We start from the raw sequence: 19,050 nt of genomic DNA, 5'->3' as shown, positions 1-19,050 counted from the left end.
GATGTCATCGGGCTGCATGTGTGATGAACGCGGAGGCGCCGTTGTTCGACGCTTTGGATCCCATCTACCGCGATCTGAATCGCTGTGAGTACGGCTCCATCACTCGCGTTCATAGTAACGCTCCCTCTTAGCGATCTTCACAGGTATGAAGATGATGTACCCCTTGCTTGTTGCTAGCATCTCTTAGATTGATCTTGGTGTTTCGTAGGATTTTTTTTGAATTTCTCCCTTGAGCCCCTACAGTGGCATCATGAGCTAGGTCTATGCATAGATTCTATGCACGAGTAGAACACAAAAGTTATGGGTGATGATTTTGTCAATTGCTTGCCGTTACTAGTCCAATCTTTTTTTTGGCGGTATGGTGGGGTGAAGCGGCCCAGACCGACTTTACACGTACGCTTACGTGAGTCCAGTTCCGCCGCCTGACATGCACTTGTTGCATAAGGTGGCTAGCATGTGTCTATCTCTCCCACTTTAGTCGAATTGGATTTGATGAAAAGGGTCGTTATGAAGGGTAAATAGGATTGGCATATCAACGTTGTGGCTATCACGTAGGTAAGAAGCGTTCTTCCTAGAAACCCACATCAACCACGTACAACTTGCAACAACAATTAGAGGACGTCTAACTTGTTTTTGCAGGGTATGCTATGTGATGTGATATGACCAAAAGGATGTGATGTAATATATGTGATCATGTTCTTGTAATAGAAATCACGATAACCGGCATGAGCCATAGGAGTTGTCTTAAATTTTTGTATGACCTGCGTGTCAATCTTAATATCGCCATATGATTACTTTACTTTATTGCTAATCGTTAGCCATAGTAGTAGAAGTAATAGTTGGCGAGACAACTTCATGGAGACATGATGATGGAGATCATGGTGTCATGCCGATGACGGTGGTGATCATGTCGCGCCCGAAGATGGAGATCAAAGGCGCAAGACGACAATGGCCATATGATGTCACTATATGATTTGCATGTGATGTTTATCATGTTTTTCATCTTATTGCTTAAAACGGCGGTAGCAAAGATAATATGACCCCTCATTAAATTTCGAGATAAGCATTCTGCTAAGTGTGCATCGTTGCGAAGGATCGTTGTCTCGAAGAACCACGTGATGATCGGGTGTGATAGATTCTAACGTTCACATACAACGGGTGTAAGCCAGATTCACACACACACAAAACACTTAGGTTTACTCGACGAGCCTAGAATGTACAGACATGGCCTCAGAATACGAGAGACCGAAAGGTCAAACATGAGTCGTATGGATGGTACGATCAACATGGAGATGTTCACGATTGATGACTAGTCCGTCTCACGTGATGATTGGACACGGGCTAGTCGACATGGATCATGTATCAGTTAGATGACTGGAGGTATGTCAATGTAAGTGGGAGTTCATTAAATATTTTGATTAGATGAACTTAATTATCATGAACTTAGTCTAAAAATGTCTTTACAATATTGTAGGTCCAATGGCCAACGCTTATGTCAACCTCAATTTCAACGTGTTCCTAGAGAAAACCAAGCTGAACGACGATGGTAGCAACTATGAGGACATGGCTCGTAATTTAAAGCTCATCCTCATTGCTTCCAAGAAGGCATATGTCCTTGATGCACCGCTAGGTGACCCTCCAATTCCCACGGTAGCATAGGACGTTCCGAACGTCTGGCATCGTGAAGTGATGACTACTCTCTGGTTCAGTGCGGCATGCTTTATAGTTTAGAACCGGGGCTCCAAAAGCATTTTGAGCATCAAGGAGCATATGAGATGTTCGAGGAGCTGAAACTGGTTTTCCAAGGTCATGCCCAGGTTGAGAGATATGAGGTCCCCGACAAGTTCTTCAGCTATAAGATGGAGGGAAATAGTTATGTGAGTGAGCACATACTTAGAATGTATGGGTTGCACAACTGTTTGTCTTGGGTGGAAGTTAATCTTTCGGATGACGCAGTTATTGACAGAATGCTCCAGTCACTTCCATCTAGCTACAAGAGCTTCGTGATGAATTATAACATGCAAGGGATGGAAAAAACCATTCCCGAGTTATATTCAAGGCTGAGATTAGCGTAGGTGGAAATCAAGAAGGAACATCAAGTGTTGATGGTGAATAAGACCACGAGTTTCAAGAAAGGGAAGGGTAAAAAGAACTTCAAGAAGGACGACAAAGAAGTTGCCGCGCTCGGTAAATTAGTTGCCAGGAAGAAGCACAAGAATTGACCCGAGCCTGAGACTGAGTGCTATTACTGCAAGGGAACCAGTCACTGGAAGCGGAACTGCCCCAAGTACTTAGCGGATAAGAAGGCCGACAACGTCAAAGGTATATATGATATACATGTTATTGATGTGCACCTTACCAGCGCTCGTAGTAGCTCCTGATTATTTGATACCGGTGATGTTGCTCACATTTGCAACTCAAAACAGGAACTGCAGAATAAGCGGAGACTGGCGAAGGACGAGGTGACGATGCGCGTCGGGAATGGTTCCAAGGTCGATGTGATCGTCGCCAGCACGCTACCTCTACATCTACCTTCGGGGTTAGTTTTAAACCTCAATAATTGTTACTTAGTACCAGCTTTGCGCATGAACATTGTATTTGGATCTTGTTTAATGCGAGATGGCTAGTCATTTAAATATGAGAATAATGGTTTCTCTATTCATATGAGTGATATGTTTTATGGTCATGCTCCAGTGGTCAATGGTTTATTCTTGATGAATCTCGAACGTGATGTTACGCCTGTTCATAGTGTGAGTACCAAAAGATGTAAGGTTGATAATGATAGTCCCACATACTTGTGGCACTGCCACCTTGGTCATATCGGTGTCAAACGCATGAAGGAACTCCATACAGATGGACTTTTGGAGTCTCTTGATTTTGAATCATTTGACACGTGCGAACCGTGCCTCACGAGCAAGATGACTAAGACTCTGTTCTCCGGAACAATGGAGCGAGCAACCAACTTGTTGGAAATAATATATACCGATGTGTGCGGTCCAATGAGCATCGAGGCTCGCGGTGGCTTGATACGTCTCCGTCGTATCTACTTTTCCAAACTCTTTTGCCCTTGTTTTGGACTCTAATTTGCATGATTTGAATGGAACTAACCCGGACTAACGTTGTTTTCAACAGAATTGCCATGGTGTTGTTTTTGCGCAGAAATAGAAGTTCTCGGAATGACCAGGAAATTTACGAGGATTTTTTGTGGAATATATAAAAAATATTGGCGCCAGAATCACGTGGAGGGACGGAGCCAGGAGCTCACAGGCCCACCAGGCCCGACCCCCCCTGGCCGGGCCTGGCAGGCTTGTGGGGCCCACGAAGCTCCACCGCCTCCAAATCCAGCTCTATTTAGCCTCTTTCGTTCTAAAAAAACAAGGAGAATAGTTCATCGCGTTTTACGATACGGAGGCGCCGCCACCTCCTCTTCTTCCTCTCGAGGGCAGATCTGGAGTCCGTTCTGGGCTCCGGAGAGGGGAGATCGTCGCCATCGTCATCATCAACCTTCCTTCATCTCCAATTCCATGATGCTCTTCACCGTTCGTGAGTAATCTCATCGTAGGCTTGCTGGACGGTGATGGGTTGGATGAGATCTATCATGTAATCGAGTTAGTTTTGATGGGGATTGATCCCTAGTATCCAGTATGTTCTGAGATTGATTTAGCTACTACTTTTCCATGCTTAATGCTGGTCACTAGGGCCCGAGTGCCATGATTTCAGATCTGAACCTAGTATGTTGTCGCCAATATAAGTGTTTTTTAGATCCTATCTTGCAAGTTGTAGTCACCTACTATGTGTTATGACCCGGCAACCTCGGAGTGACAATAGCCGGTACCACTTCCGGAGATGACCATAGTATGAGGAGTTCATGTATTCACCAAGTGTTAATGCGTTGGTCCGGTTCTTTATTAAAAGGAGAACCTTAATATCCCGTAGTTTCCATTAGGACCCCGCTGCCACGGGAGGGATGGACAATAGATGTCATCCAAGTTCTTTCCCCTAAGCACGTATGACTACATACGGAATACATGCCTACATTAGATTGACGAACTGGAGCTAGTTACATATCTCTCCGTGTTATAAGTGTTGCATGATCAATAGCATCCGGCATAATCATCCATCACCGATCCAATGCCTACGAGTCTTTTCCTACTGGTCCTTGCCACGTTACTTTGCCGCTACTGCTGTCACTGCTGCTACTGTTACTCTGTTGCTACTGTTGTTACTTTGCTGCTACTTGTTACTGTTGCTACTGCTGCTATCATACTACTTTGCTACTGATACTTTGTTGCACATATTAAATCTTTCAGGTGTGGTTGAATTGACAACTCAACTGCTAATACTTGAGAATATTCTTTGGCTTCCCCTTGAGTCGAATCAATAAATTTGGGTTGAATACTCTACCCTCGAAAACTGTTGCGATCCCCTATACTTGTGGGTTATCATGGCTATCGTTATTTTCTCACCCTAATTGATGACTTGAGAATATATGGGTATATCTACTTAATGAAACACAAGTCTGAAAGTTTTGAAAAGTTCAAGGAATTTTAGAGTGCGGTAAAGAATCAACGTGACAACAAAATAAAGTACCTACGATCTGATCGTGGAGGAGAATATTTGAGTCACGAGTTTTGCACACACTTCAGAAAATGTGGAATCATTTCACAACTCACGCCGCAGTGCACACCTCAGCGTAATGGTGTGTCTGAACGTTGTAATCGCACTCTATCATATATGGTGCGATCTGTGATATCTCTTACTGATTTACCGCTATCATTTTTGAGATATCCATTGGAAACTGCCGCATTCACTTTAAATAGGGCACCATCTAAATCCGTTGATACGACACCGTATGAATTATGGTTTGGAAAGAAACCTAAGCTGTCGTTTTTGAAAGTTTGGGGCTGCGATGCTTATGTGAAGAAACTTCAACCTCAGAAGCTCGAACCCAAAGCAGAAAAATGTGTCCTCATAGGATACCCTAAGGAAACTATTGGCTATACCTTCTATCTTAGATCCGAAGGTAAAATCTTTGTTGCCAAGAACAGATCATTTCTAGAGAAAGAGTTTCTCTCGAAAGAAGTAAGTGGGAGGAAAGTAGAACTTGATGAGGTAATTGTACCTCCTCTTGAACCAGAGAGTAGCATAGCGTTGAAAAATGTTTCTGTGGTGCTTGCACCGACTAGAGAGGAAGATAATGATGATGATCATGAGACTTCGGATCAAGTTGCTACTGAACTTCATAGGTCCACGAGGACACGTTCCGCACCAGAGTGGTATGGCAATCCTATCATCGAAATCATGTTGTTGGACAACAGTGAACCTTCGAACTATGAAGAAGCGATGGCGGGCCCGGACTCCAACAAATGGCTTGAGGCCATGAAATTCTAGATAGGACCCATGTATGAGAACAAAGTATGGACTTTGGTGGACTTGCCCGATGATCGGCGAGCCATACAAAATAAATGGATCGTTAAGAAGAAGACTGACGTGGATGGTAATGTGACCATCTATAAGGCTCGACTTGTCGCTAAGTGTTATCGACAAGTTCAAGGAGTTGACTATGATGAGACTTTCTCACCCATAGCGATGCTGAAGTTCGTCCGAATCATGTTAGCAGTTGCCACATTTTATGATTATGAGATCTGGCAAATGGACGTCAAAACGGAATTCCTTAACGGCTTTCTTAAGGAAGAATTGTATATGACACATCCGGAAGGTTTTGTCGATCCTAAAAATGCTGACAAGGTATGCAAGCTCCAACGCTCCATCTATGGGCTGGTGCAAGCATCTCGGAGTTGGAACCTTTGCTTTGATGAGGTGATCAAAGCGTTTGTGTTTGTACAAACTTATGGAGAAGCATGTATTTACAAGAAAGTGAGTGAGATCTGTGTAGCATTTCTCATATTATATGTGGAAGACATACTGTTGATGGGAGATGATATAGAACTTTTGGAAAGCATAAAGGCCTATTTCAATAAGTGTTTTTCAATGAAGGACCTTGGAGAAGCTGCTTACATATTAGGCATCAAGATCTATATAGATCGAGAAGCCTCATTTTTCTTTCCCAAAGCACATACCTTGACAAGATATTGAAGATGTTCAATATGGATAAGGCCAAAAGGGTTCTTGCATGTGTCGCAAGGTGTGAGGTTGAGCACAGCTCAACGCCCGACCATGGCATAAGATAGAGAAAATATGAGTACCGTCCCCTATGTTTCAGCCATAGGTTCTATTATGTCTGCCATATTGTGTACCAAACCTAATGTGAACCTTGCCATAAGTATGGTAGGGAGGTACCAAAGTGATCCATGAGTGGATCATTGGACAGCGGTCAAGAATATCCTTAAGTACCTGAAAAGTACTAAAGATATGTTTCTCATTTATGGATGTGCCGAAGAGCTCGTCGTAACGGGTTACTCGATGCTAGCTTTGACACAGATCCGGGTGACTCCAAGTCAGAAACCGGATACGTGTATATTTTGTATGGTTGGGCACTCAGCTGGTGTGGTTGCAAGCAAAGCGTCGTGGCGGCATCTACATGTGAAGCGGAGTACATAGCTGCTTCGGAAGCAGCAGAGGAAGGAGTCTGGATGAAGGAGTTCATCACCGACCTAGGAGTGATTCCGAGTGCGTCGGGCCCGATGACTCTCTTTTGTGACAACATTGGAGCTATTGCCATTGCCAAGGAGCCCAGGTTTCACAAGAAGACCAAGCACATGAAGCATCACTTCAACTCCATTCATGGATACATCGAGGATGGAGATATAGATATTTGTAAAGTACATACGGATTTGAATGTTGCAGATCTGTTGACTAAACCTCTTCCAGGAGCGAAACATGATCAACACCAAAACTCTATGGGTGTTCGATTCATCACAATGTAACTGGATTATTGACTCTAGTGCAAGTGCGAGACTATTGGAAATATTCCCTAGAGGCAATAATAAAGTGGTTATTATTATATTTCCTTGTTCATGATAATTTGTTATTCATGCTATAATTGTATCAATCGGAAACTATAATACATGTGTGAATACATAGACCAGAACATGTCCCTAGTGATCCTCTAGTTGGCTAGCTTGTTGATCAATAGATGGTCATGGTTTCCTGATCATGGACATTGGATGCCATTGATAACGAGATCACATCATTAGGAGAATGATGTGATGGACAAGACCCAATCCTAAGCATAGCACAAGATCGTGTACTTCGTCTACTAGAGCTTTTATAATGTCAAGTATCATTTCCTTAGACCATGAGATTGTGCAACTCCCGGATACCGTAGAAGTGCTTTGGGTGTATCAAACGTCAGAACGTAATAGGGTGATTTTAAAGGTGCACTACTGGTATCTCCGAAAGTGTCTGTTGGGTTGGCACGAATCATGACTAGGATTTGTCACTCCGTATGACGGAGAGGTGTCTTTGGGCCCACTCGGTAATACATCATCCTATTGAGCTCAATGTGACTAAGGAGTTAGTCACGGGATCATGTCTTACGAAACGAGTAAAGAGACCTGACGGTAACGAGATTGAACAAGTTATGGGGATACCGACGATCGAATCTCAGGCAAGTTATATACCGATAGACAAAGGGAATTGCATACGGGATTGATTAAATCCCCGACTTCATGGTTCATCTGATGAGATCATCGTGAAACATGTGGGAGCCATAATGGATAACCAGATCCCGATGTTTTTATTGACCGGAGAGGTGTCTCGGTCATGTGTGCATGGTTCCCGAACCCGTAGGGTCTACACATTTAAGGTTAGATGACGCTAGAATTGTAATGAGAATAGTATGTGGTTACCAAAAGTTGTTCGGAGTCCCGTATGAGATCCCGGACATCACGAGGAGCTCCGGAATGGTCCGGAGGTAAAGATTCATATATAGGAAGTAGAGATTTGATCACCGAACATGTTTCGAGGATCATCAGTATTGTGCCGGGACCACCAGAAGGGTTCCGGGGGACCACCTGGAGGGGCCACCAGCCCCGAAGGGCCACATGGACCAAAAGTGGAAGGGAACCAGCCCCTAGATGGGCTGGTGCGCCACCCACCAAGGCCCAAGGCGCCCAGGGCTGGCAACCCTAGGGCGTGGAGGTGGCCCACCTCCAACTTGGGAGGCAAGCCACCTCCCACCTGGCCGCCACCCCTCCCATCTAGGTGACCTCCGCCCCTCCTAGTGTTTCCTAGGGTGGCCGGCCATCCCTCCCCCTCCTCCTATATATACCCAAGGGTTTTTGGGCTGCAACACACAAGTTTTGCATCCACCTCGGTGCAGCCCTGCCCTCTCTCTTGCTCCTCCTCCGCGGTGCTTGGCGAAGCCCTGTCGGAGAACCACATAGCTCCACCGCCACCATGCCGTCGTGCTGCCGGAGCTCTCCGTCAACTTCCCCTCTCCCCTTGCTGGTTCAAGGTAGGGGAGACGTCACCAGGCTGCACGTGTGTTGAACACGGAGGCGCCGTTGTTCGGCGCTTTGGATCACATCTACCGCGATCTGAAATGCTGCGAGTACGACTCCATCACCCGCGTTCAAAGTAACGCTTCCGCTTAGCGATCTTCAAAGGTATTAAGATGCTCTACCCCTTGCTCATTGCTAGCATCTACTAGATTGATCTTGGTGTTTCGTAGGAAATATTTTTGAATTTCTCCCTCGAGCCTCTACATTACATCCCACGGATGGCCCCGAACCTGGGTACATCGCGTGTCTTACACCGCTTGCTACCAATCCCGTTTCCGGAGCCCGCGTGTGTCCTTTTGGCCCCAACCACTCTAGATAAGCCTACCCATGGCATCTGTCGTGAGAAAACGATGACATGATCTGCGTTGGGTTTTCCGTGAACAGGAACGGGTGATGCAAGACAATATAGGTAAGTATTTCCCTCAGTAGAGAAGCAAGATTTATCAAACAAATAGGACTTACAACCAACCCCCGTCTTCGGCGATTGTGCACAAGAGATACAAACACTTGCACCCAACACAGGCAAGAGGGTTGTCAATCCCCTTGTCTCGTTATTTGCAAGCTAGTAAGTAGTGTAGCTGGAAGTTGCAAAGTGAAAAGTAAATAAAAAGTAAATGAAGGCAGCAAGGAAATTGTTGTGTTTGTAAACTTGTAAGTGATTAGACCCCGGGGCCATAGTTTTCCTAGTGGCATCTCTCATGAAAGCAAGCATATAGCGGGTAGACAAATTACTATTGACATTTGATAGAAAAACACATAGTTATGTGATATTCATGGCAATGATGTCACATCCCTAACACCTTAAGCAAGTTAGTTTTGTGCTCCTGTTTTCTTTGCATTGCATCTAAGAAATTTTCAACAAGAACAAAGCAAGTGGTGAAGGAAAATTCTAAAACCCTGGCCACTTCTCAAAATAAGGGAAAATTCAAACTAGTTAAACAATCAATGAACCCAAAATGGCCTCAAGAAAAGTTCAATCTTTCTGATAAATTATGAAAGTATATAAGCAATGAAGAAAACCTTTTCTTGACACTTAAAGCATTTTTAAATAAATGCAAAAAGCTACTGGTTTCAAGTTTTAAATTTGAAATCAGAAACTTTAAACTTTCAAAAATATTAAAAACTTTAGGAATGGTTGGAAATATTCCAACAAATATTCTGGTGTGTTTAAAATAGTTTTTACAAACTATTTGGGAGCTGAAATAAATAGCAAGTTAATGATATAGCAAAACAGAAACAAATCAGAAAAAATGGGAAAACTCTTACCTGACGCTTACCTGGCCCAGCCTAGCTCCTCCTGTCGTCTTCCTCCTCGCCAGTAGGAGCAGGAGGTGGCCGCCGCGTCGCCGCGCGCCTCCCCGCAGCTCCCTGGCTGCCTGGCCGCTGCTTCGCGCTGGCAAGCACGGGGATAACCTCCCCGAGCTCGTAGCTATCCATCCCCGTGCCCATTCTCCCCCTCTGCCTCGTTTCTTTCTACCGCCATTGGAGCCCGAGCAGAGCTCGAGCTCGCCATCGTTCTAGCCTACCTCTCTCCCTCCTGAGCCGCGCAATAGGTCCGCCGCAACTCCCTGAAGCTTTCTAGCCATGAGCCCGACGCCGAGACGCAGTGAAACGACGAGACGCAGTCATCTTCTTCCTCGGGTCACCGAAGTTCGTCGCCCGCGTTCTTCCTCTCCAGGCCGTCCCCGAGCAAGCTAGCGCCACCACTGCACTCCTCGTGAGCTTGCGCATCTTTCCCCTAAGATCTCCCCGTCGATCCCCTCCTCTAGGCCTAGTTCCATCGGAGCCCGATGAGATCTGCCGCGGGAGCTCGGCTCGTCCTTCTGAGGCCACCAGTAGCTTCAGGCCGTCGCGTAGGTGCCGTAGGAGCTGAGTCCCGTGCGTAGCTCCCTCTGTTTTGATGACCTCGATGACACCCGAACCTTGGCCGCCGCCAAGCTCGTCGCCGACGTCATCTCCGGCCAGATCAGCCCCAGCCAAGTGCAAAAATGAACCCGCGGGAGAAGTGTCATTCCTCTGGTGCTCTCCGCGCCGAGTTTGGCCCCCTATGCGCCGTTTCCGAGCCCCTCTGACGTACTGGTGCTCGCCGGAGGCTCCCCGCCAGTGAGGACGACCTCGCCGCCGGTGGATCTTAGCTGGCCTGAGCCACTGACATGTGGGGCCAGCCTCTGGGAGTTTAGGAATAATAAAAATAAAATCAAATAAGTTAATAAGACACTGACATGTGGGTCCAGTAAGATTAATCAGCTAATTAAGTTTAATTTTAATCTAAAACTGACCAGAGACACTGACCAGTGGGTCCCACTGGTCAGGTTTGACTTTCAACGGCGAGCTGGACCTGCTGATGTCATGTTGATGCAGTAAAGGGATTTTCCAGTATAAAAATAATTCCAGAAATTTTTAAAACTTGAAAAATTCATAGAAATTAATGTGTAACTCCAATCAAAATAATTTATATATGAAAAAGTATCAACAAAATTCAAGGAATCTGAATATGCCATTTCCAAACATGTTTGAAAATGTTACAGAACCCAAACATGTAGTTTAATGAATAAGTTAATTCTTATAAATACTTTATAAATGAAATTTGGAAAATATTTAAATTTCACTATGAATGGCATGATCAAACACTGTTCTAATTACAAACCAGCAACTTAACATGTCATCCCATGCATGTTAACATCAAGTTGATCTGAGCATCAGGTCGAATCAATTAAAATGGTATCCGAGAATACCTCGTTTGAAGTGATATTTGAATTTGATTCAAATCAACTTCAAACTTAATATATGCTAACTATATTAGTTTATCACCTTGCATTCTCATGCCATGCTCATGCATCATCTTCATTGCATATGTTTGTTATTGATTACTGTCATTCCTTTCGGTAGGCTCCGCTCCCCCGGATTCCACCGAATATCCGTCTGACGGATATTGTCACTCCTCTGAGCAACAAGGCAAGCAACCATTTTGATCATCCCGATAAATCCCATGTTCTTGCTCCTGCACTTACTTATTGCATTAGGATCAAATGCTTCAACTGCTTTTGCCTCGTTAGTTGAACCCACTTCCTTTGCATGACCTAACCTTGTCACAGTAAATAGCCGAACCTTGCAACCTAGCATGCCAGGTAGTTGCTTGAGCCATGATGTGCCTTATCCTGCTATGCATGCTATGCTTAGAGTTGTGTATGGTCTGTCATCTGGGAGATGAACAGAATTGTGAGAATGTGTTCGGTAAGCAAAGGTTGTGTGTTGAACCTGATTTGGGAAAGGTACCGATGAAAGGCTGTGTAGGAGTACATGGTGGGTTGTTTCATTGGAACCGTCCTTAGGAACTGAGTTCCATGTATGTAATCCAAGACTAGATACTACCACACGTTGGGATACTTAATTGACCCTCTCGACTTATTAATCGCTTAGTACTCGGTCCAGGAGTTGCAACTAGTTTCTAGTGTTTATAGTCATGTTGGAGGCCGTGCATAGTGCTGACCTGAGAGGTGGGCTGTGATGCAGTAGGCAGTGGCACGGTGTACCAAGTGGCACCCGGATGGTGGGCTTGGGAACCCTGCGCACATCGTTTGAGGCCGTGGCGGAAACCTCGGCCGGACTTCCATACGGGTTACTCTCAGATAGGCGATAAACCTGGACTAGGTACTAGTGTGGTTAACGGTCGTGGTCGACTCCCTCGCTGGGCTTCTGCTTGAAGATTGCCGAGGTGCATGACGTGCACATGGCGATAAGTGGCGAGAGCGTGTGTGACGAAGTGCACCCCTGCAGGGTTATGATCTATTCGAATAGCCGCGTCCGCGGATATGGACTACTTGGAGACATATGTTGTTCATAGATAACTTCAATGGCTACTCAGAAAATTGTCAAGATAAGCGTGAGTGTCGTGGACGGCAATTCCGTATGGAGACGGAATGATTCCGCGATGGTGTATTGTTGTGGTGTTAGTGGACTCGTGTGCGAGAAATCAAGTTGTCAAAATTATTTAAAAATGCAAGTTGTCTAGCCACGAGTGAAACGCTGGCTTTCCGCATGAAACCCCACAATACCTTATTGATACTTTGCATGAGTAGATAGTTATCCTAAAGTCTTGCTGAGTACCTCCGTACTCATGTTTGCTTAATAAATGTTGTAGAGGTTGCTAATGACCCTAATGGAGGGTTCTTCGTAGACATCGACGACGACGAGTAGCTGGTGTCCTAGCTACGACCTGGCCCTACGTTGGGCCTATAGTATAGTCAGGCCATGTGCCTTCTAGTTGCACATGTCTATACTCAGACAGTTTTAAACTCTTCCGCTGGCTTGTAACTGAATGACTGCTATTATGGGTCGTGAGACCCTTACTGTGTAATATTATGTGTGTGGCTCTTCCGAGCCTCTTAAATAAAGTTTGTATGTTTATGGTTATGTTGTGATGCCATCGATGTACCTATACATATCGGTATGCCATGCGTACGTGTGTCGTACTTGATATGTATGGGGTTCGATTACCTAGTCGTGAATTTTAGTAGCACTCCTTACAGGGAAATGCCCCTTTGTGATCCAACGAGCCATGGTAGCTCGCTACTGCTCCGGACACATTGGTTGACTGGCATGTGTCCTTCTTAGCTGATGTGTCTGTCCCCTTTGGGGAAATGTCACGCGATGTAATGGAGTCCTTGTAGCTTGCTACGACTCGTCTACACTCGTTGGTGACCAACACCTGCTTTGTTGGGTCATGTATGCCTGTCCTTGTGCAGTACTGCCACTTTGGTTTATGACTAGACTTGTCAATCCGGGTTCTTTGACATTGGAATGCTAGCGACACTATTGCATACGTGAGTCAAAAGACGCAAACGGTCTCGACTAAGGTAAGGCTGCAGCCATGGAGTTAACCGTGCGTGAGACCGCAAAGGGATGCGATGTGTTACAGGCTGGATTCCTATGGCTTAGGATCGGGGTCCCGACAGCGCTGGTATCAGAGCCTGACTGACTGTGGGATTACTAAGCCAAACTGGTCGAAGTTGAGTCTAGAATTGCTTTAGTTATATATAAGGGAATTGTTTGTGGAAGGGAACGTAAGACTCTTGTTCTCTTCTCAAGTTATTCTATTCTGGTCATCCTCGTCTTTCTACGGGAATTAAGGACTAGGTTACTCATGTTCTTCTAGGCTCGTGTTTCTGATCGGTAGATTATAGGACTACGGGTCAAGAGATCTTTGGGTTTCTTCCATTCCTAGGAAAAAGGAAGTAAGTTTGATGATCAGAGAGTTGAACTTGATAGTTGAGTGGTTACGCTATTCCATTTTTGGGTTGTCTCAAAATTTGTTTTGAGCATTTACAGCTGTTATGCTGCCCAATTTTGCATTCAGAGCTCTAATGCTTTCGCATTACTCTCTATTTACAGATGCCTGGCCGTCCTTCTCGTCAGGTGGTACGTCTGACCAGGTGCATTGATGTACCGGGTCATACGGCCATGCTGGTCAGGGTGATGTCGCTGTGCGGTTACCGCTGGTACCCCGAGTACACAGTGGAGGAACAGTACCGAGACTTAAACCAGAGCCAGTATATCTGCACTGTTAGGGTATTTCCAGACTACCCCGGAGCTGAGGAGCCAATCCATTGGTCCTATGGGTTGGGAGTCACTGTTGACATGGCAGTACAAGATGTTGCCTATTCAATGCTGACCATTATGAGAGCGAGACATGCACTGCTGCAGAATTCAGAGTTCTGCTATGTTCCGGCCTCTCAGCCTGGTGAAGAGGGATACCTCAATGGAATCTATTTTGATTCTTCTATGGAGGATCCACTACTGCAGTACACTGTTGAGATGCTAGAGAACAGAGACAGGGATGCTCGTGCTCTCCGCTTGGATCTTTATGCTACCCGTGCCCGTCTATGGACGGCTTTGACACAGCTAGCACCAGTAGTCCAGACAGGGTACGGAGATATGGAGATGCTGAACCCTGTTAGGACCCATCTTCCGGCCCACGTTGACTGGCCAGCTATAGGAGGAGTCACCCCTCTTCGGGGACCCCTCTTACCACCAGTCAGGGGACCAAGGCCACATCCGTGTCCTTATGGATCCCAGGGATCTCAGGCTAGAGTGTTTCCTGATCCGCAGGTTGAGCTTCTAGGTCATGGAGGTAATCTCTATGAGATGTTCTATGTGGATGCCTGAGCTGTGAGCAGAAGGATAGTATGGTAGTAGCCGTACGTTCACAGTCCTACGTGACTTGTGAAGTATGCCTGTGATGTGAAATGAATTCCGGAGGCCTAGATAAATAATGTATAGGAATCTTGTAAGCCTCTGATGAGTAGTTTCATAATTTCAGTAGTTTGCTCTTCGAGTAAGTTTGTACTGAACTATGTAAGGGTGTGTATGAACCATGGTGTATATATAGCAGTTGCTTGTTACCATGTTGTTCGAATATTCATTTCCGCATTCCGTGTGTTCAGTACATTCTTGATCCATAGCTAGTATTGATATGATATTGGTCTAAGTTGTGAGTTTGTTTGTCAGGATGGTGTTCACCAGGTTGAACCGTGCCCCTGCTCATGAGCAAGGCGAGGGTAGTCAAGCGTCGCAGGAAGACCTGCCTCACCCGCCCTCTTTGGCGGAAGTTATGCTTGAGGTAGAGAGAAACAAAAGGGAGACCAACCGACTGTTAGAGTGTATTGAGTAGAATACGGCTCGTCAGCCTAGGAATGCTGCTGTATCCCTCAACGACTTTGTGAAGCTGAATCCTCCAAAGTTTCATCACTCCGTCGATCCCCTCGACGCTGATGACTGGCTGTGCAGCATCTCACGCAAGATTCGCTCTGCGAATGTTTCCGAGGCCGACAAGGTGACCTTTGCGGCGTATTTCCTGGAAGGACCCGCCAATCGGTGGTGGGAGAACTTTGAAGCTATGCGTCCTGCTGAACCAGCAGCCACATGGGCATACTTCAGTGCAGCCTTCCGTCTGCACCATATTCCAGAGGGCCTGATGGACAGAAAGAGGAGTTCTGTGCCTTCACTCAGGGCAAGCTGACCATGGATGCCTATAGTCGCGAGTTCGGTAACCTCACCCGCTATGCAACAGAGGAGGTGTCTACTGACGCCAAGAAGCAAGCAAGGTTCCGTAAGGGTCTGAGCCCTGAGCTTCGTCGTGATCTGCACCTCCACGAGTGTGCAAGCTTTCAAGCCCTGGTCAACAAGGCGGTCAGTGCCGAGACTGGTCATACTAACTTTGCAGCCACAAGGAAGCACTCCCGTGACTTTGGCTCGTCTTCTGGTTCCGCGTTTCCCAAACGCAGGCTGTGGGTTCCGAACAGTTCTCTGCCGCCAAGATACACTCCGAGGCCATCCTACGTGGCGCCTCAGACGAATCAGACCAACCCTCCAGCAAAAACCTATGGTGGTCCAGCTAGCAACGCTGCACCACGTGCCAACCAAGTGATATGCTACAAGTGTGGAGAACCAGGGCACTATTCCCGTGAGTGTCCTCAAAATGTGGGTGCCAAGCAACCCGGAAAGTCCGTCGGGCAAGGCAAGTCGGGCAAAGCTTACTATGTGAAGCCAACTCCTGCACGTGGCCGTGTGAACTATGTCTCAGCAGAAGAAGCTACAGAGGATCCCGACGTCTTACTGGGTACGCTTCTTGTTAATCATCACCCAGCGTCTGTTCTCTTTGACACTGGGTCTTCTCGTTCCTTCATTTCAGAAAGTTATGCACAGTTGCATAACATGTCTTTTTGTGATATGCCAATTCCATTGGTTGTCCAAAATCCTGGTAGTAAATGGCAAACCTCTAGGATAACCTATAACAATGAAATTCTAGTAGACAGGCTAGTTTTTCTAGCCTCATTGATAGCCTTGAAATCTTCGGATATTAGTATCATCTTGGGTATTGACTCGATGTCAGCTCACTATGCCAAGATTGATACTCATTCTAGAAATGTCCAGCTTACCCATCCCTCGGGTGAGATAGTAAATGTCTCTACTCGGGTTGCCAAATGCCAACTCTATTCATTAAATGCCAACCCTCTTCCAGAACTTGAAGACATTCCGGTAGTCCGTGACTTCCCGGATGTTTTTCCACAGGAACTGCCAGGAATTCCACCTGACAGAGATGTAGAGTTTGTGATAGATCTTGTTCCGGGAACTGTCCCAATAGCCAGAAGACCTTATAAGATGGCACCCCTGGAGCTAGCCGAGCTTAAGAAGCAACTAGATGAGGCCTTGAATAAAGGTTTCATTTGTCCTAGCTCTTCTCCTTGGGCTTGCCCCGTCCTCTTCGTCAAGAAGAAAGACAGAACGGATCGGATGGTTGTAGATTATCGACCAGTTAATCTGGTCACCATAAAGAACAAGTATCCACTCCCCAAGATCAGCGATCTGTATGATCAGCTTGCTGGATCCTCAGTCTTCTCCAAAATGGATTTGAGGTTGGGTTACCATCAAATCAAAATCAAGAACGGGGACATTCCAAAAACGGCTTTTGTTACTCGTTATGGCCAATACGAGTACACCGTCATGTCCTTTGGTTTAACCAATGCCCCAGCCACCTTCTCTCGTCTGATGAATTCAATCTTCATGGAGTATTTGGATAAATTCGTCGTGGTATACCTCGATGATATTCTCATCTACTCGAAGAACGAACAAGAACATGCTGAGCATCTAAGGCTGGTATTGATGAAACTTCGAGAGCATCGCCTTTATGCCAAGTTTTCAAAATGTGAATTTTGGTTACCAGAAGTGACCTATCTAGGTCACATAATCTCTAGTAAGGGTATTGCTGTCAATCCCGAGAGAGTTCAAACTGTCCTTGATTGGACTCAACCTGAATCGGTTAAGCAAGTTAGGAGTTTTCTTGGTCTAGCGAGCTATTGTCGCCACTTTGTCGAGAATTTGTCCAAGGTTGCAAAGCCTCTAACTGAACTCCTCAAGAAGGATAAAAAGTTTGAGTGGACACCACAGTGTGAGCATAGTTTTCAGGAATTGAAAAGACGCCTGACCTCCGCACCTGTGTTGCTACCACCAGATTTTTCTAAGGACTTTGTTATCTATTGCGACGGCTCGCGACAAGGATTAGGTTGCATTCTCATGCAAGATCGTCATGTGATCGCATACGCATCTCGACAGTTGCGTCCACGTGAGGATAATTTTCCCACACATGACCTTGAGCTTGCAGCTGTGGTCCATACACTAAAAACCTGGCGACATTACCTTCTGGGTAATCGTTGCGAAATATTCACTGATCACCAAAGTCTGAAATATATCTTCACCCAGCCGGATTTGAATCTCAGGCAAAGACGGTGGGTTGAGTTGATCTCGGATTACGACTTAGGGATAACTTACACCCCGGGAAAGGCCAATGTTATGGCCGATGCACTAAGTCGTAAATCTTATTGTAACAATTTGATGCTACAACAAGGTCAACCACATCTCTATGAGGAATTTCGGAAGATGAATCTTCATATTGTTCCTCAAGGATTCCTTTCTACCCTGGTGGCGAAGCCTACTCTTAGGGATCAAATCATAGCCGTGCAGGCTTATGATAAGGGTATATCCTGGATCAAGGAGAATATTGCTAGCGGTAACGCTAGGGATTTCTCCATCAATGAGAAAGGTGTTGTGTTCTTTCAGAACCGTTTAGTGGTTCCTAAGAGCAAACGTCTGCGGCAATTGATCCTTAAGGAGGCTCATGACTCTCCTCTCACCATTCATCCCGGTAGTACTAAGATGTATCAGGAACTACGCCAGAGGTTCTGGTGGACTAGGATGAAGAGAGAAATTGCTGAGTTCGTTGCTAACTGCGACGTTTGTCGTCGAGTTAAGGCAGAACATCAAAGGCCTGCTGGCACCCTTCAACCTCTAGCTATTGCTGAATGGAAATGGGATAAAGTTAGTATGGATTTCATTACCGGATTTCCCAAGACCAAGAAAGGAAATAATGCTATCTTTGTGGTCATTGACTGTCTTTCCAAAGTGGCTCATTTTCTTCCCGTTCGTGAGAGTATAACAGCTAGCCAGCTAGCAGAGTTATATATCTCTCGAATAGTGTCTCTTCATGGTGTTCCCCTGGAGATTAACTCGGACCTTTGGAGTATCTTTACTTCTCGCTTCTGGGAAAGTTTTCAGAATGCCATGGGGACTCACTTATCTTTTAGCACTGTTTTCCGTCCCCAATCAAGTGGTCAAGTAGAAAGAGTGAATCAAATCCTAGAAGATATGCTCCGAGCTTGTGTTATATCGTTCGGTATGAATTGGGAGAAGTGCCTTCCATTCGCCGAATTCGCTTATAACAATAGTTATCAATCAAGCTTGGGCAAAGCTCCTTTTGAAGTTCTCTATGGACGAAGATGTCGAGCACCTCTTAATTGGTCAGAAACTGGAGAGAGGAAACTCTTTGGCCCGGATATGATCCAGGATGCAGAAGAGCAGGTTCGCATTATTCGTGAAAAGTTGAAAACAGCCCAGTCTCGTCAAAAGAGCCAATATGATCGTCATCATAAGGCTGTGACCTTTGAAGTTGACGAGAAGGCTTACCTTCGGGTTACACCTTTGAAGGGTACCCATCGATTCGGTATCAAGGGCAAGTTGGTTCCTTGTTACA

Source organism: Hordeum vulgare, chromosome 4H (assembly GCF_904849725.1).
Source record: "Hordeum vulgare subsp. vulgare chromosome 4H, MorexV3_pseudomolecules_assembly, whole genome shotgun sequence".
NCBI classification, from domain to species: Eukaryota; Viridiplantae; Streptophyta; class Magnoliopsida; order Poales; family Poaceae; genus Hordeum; species Hordeum vulgare.
The sequence above is the reverse complement of the archived record's forward strand: the minus strand, read 5'-3'. Positions refer to the sequence as shown.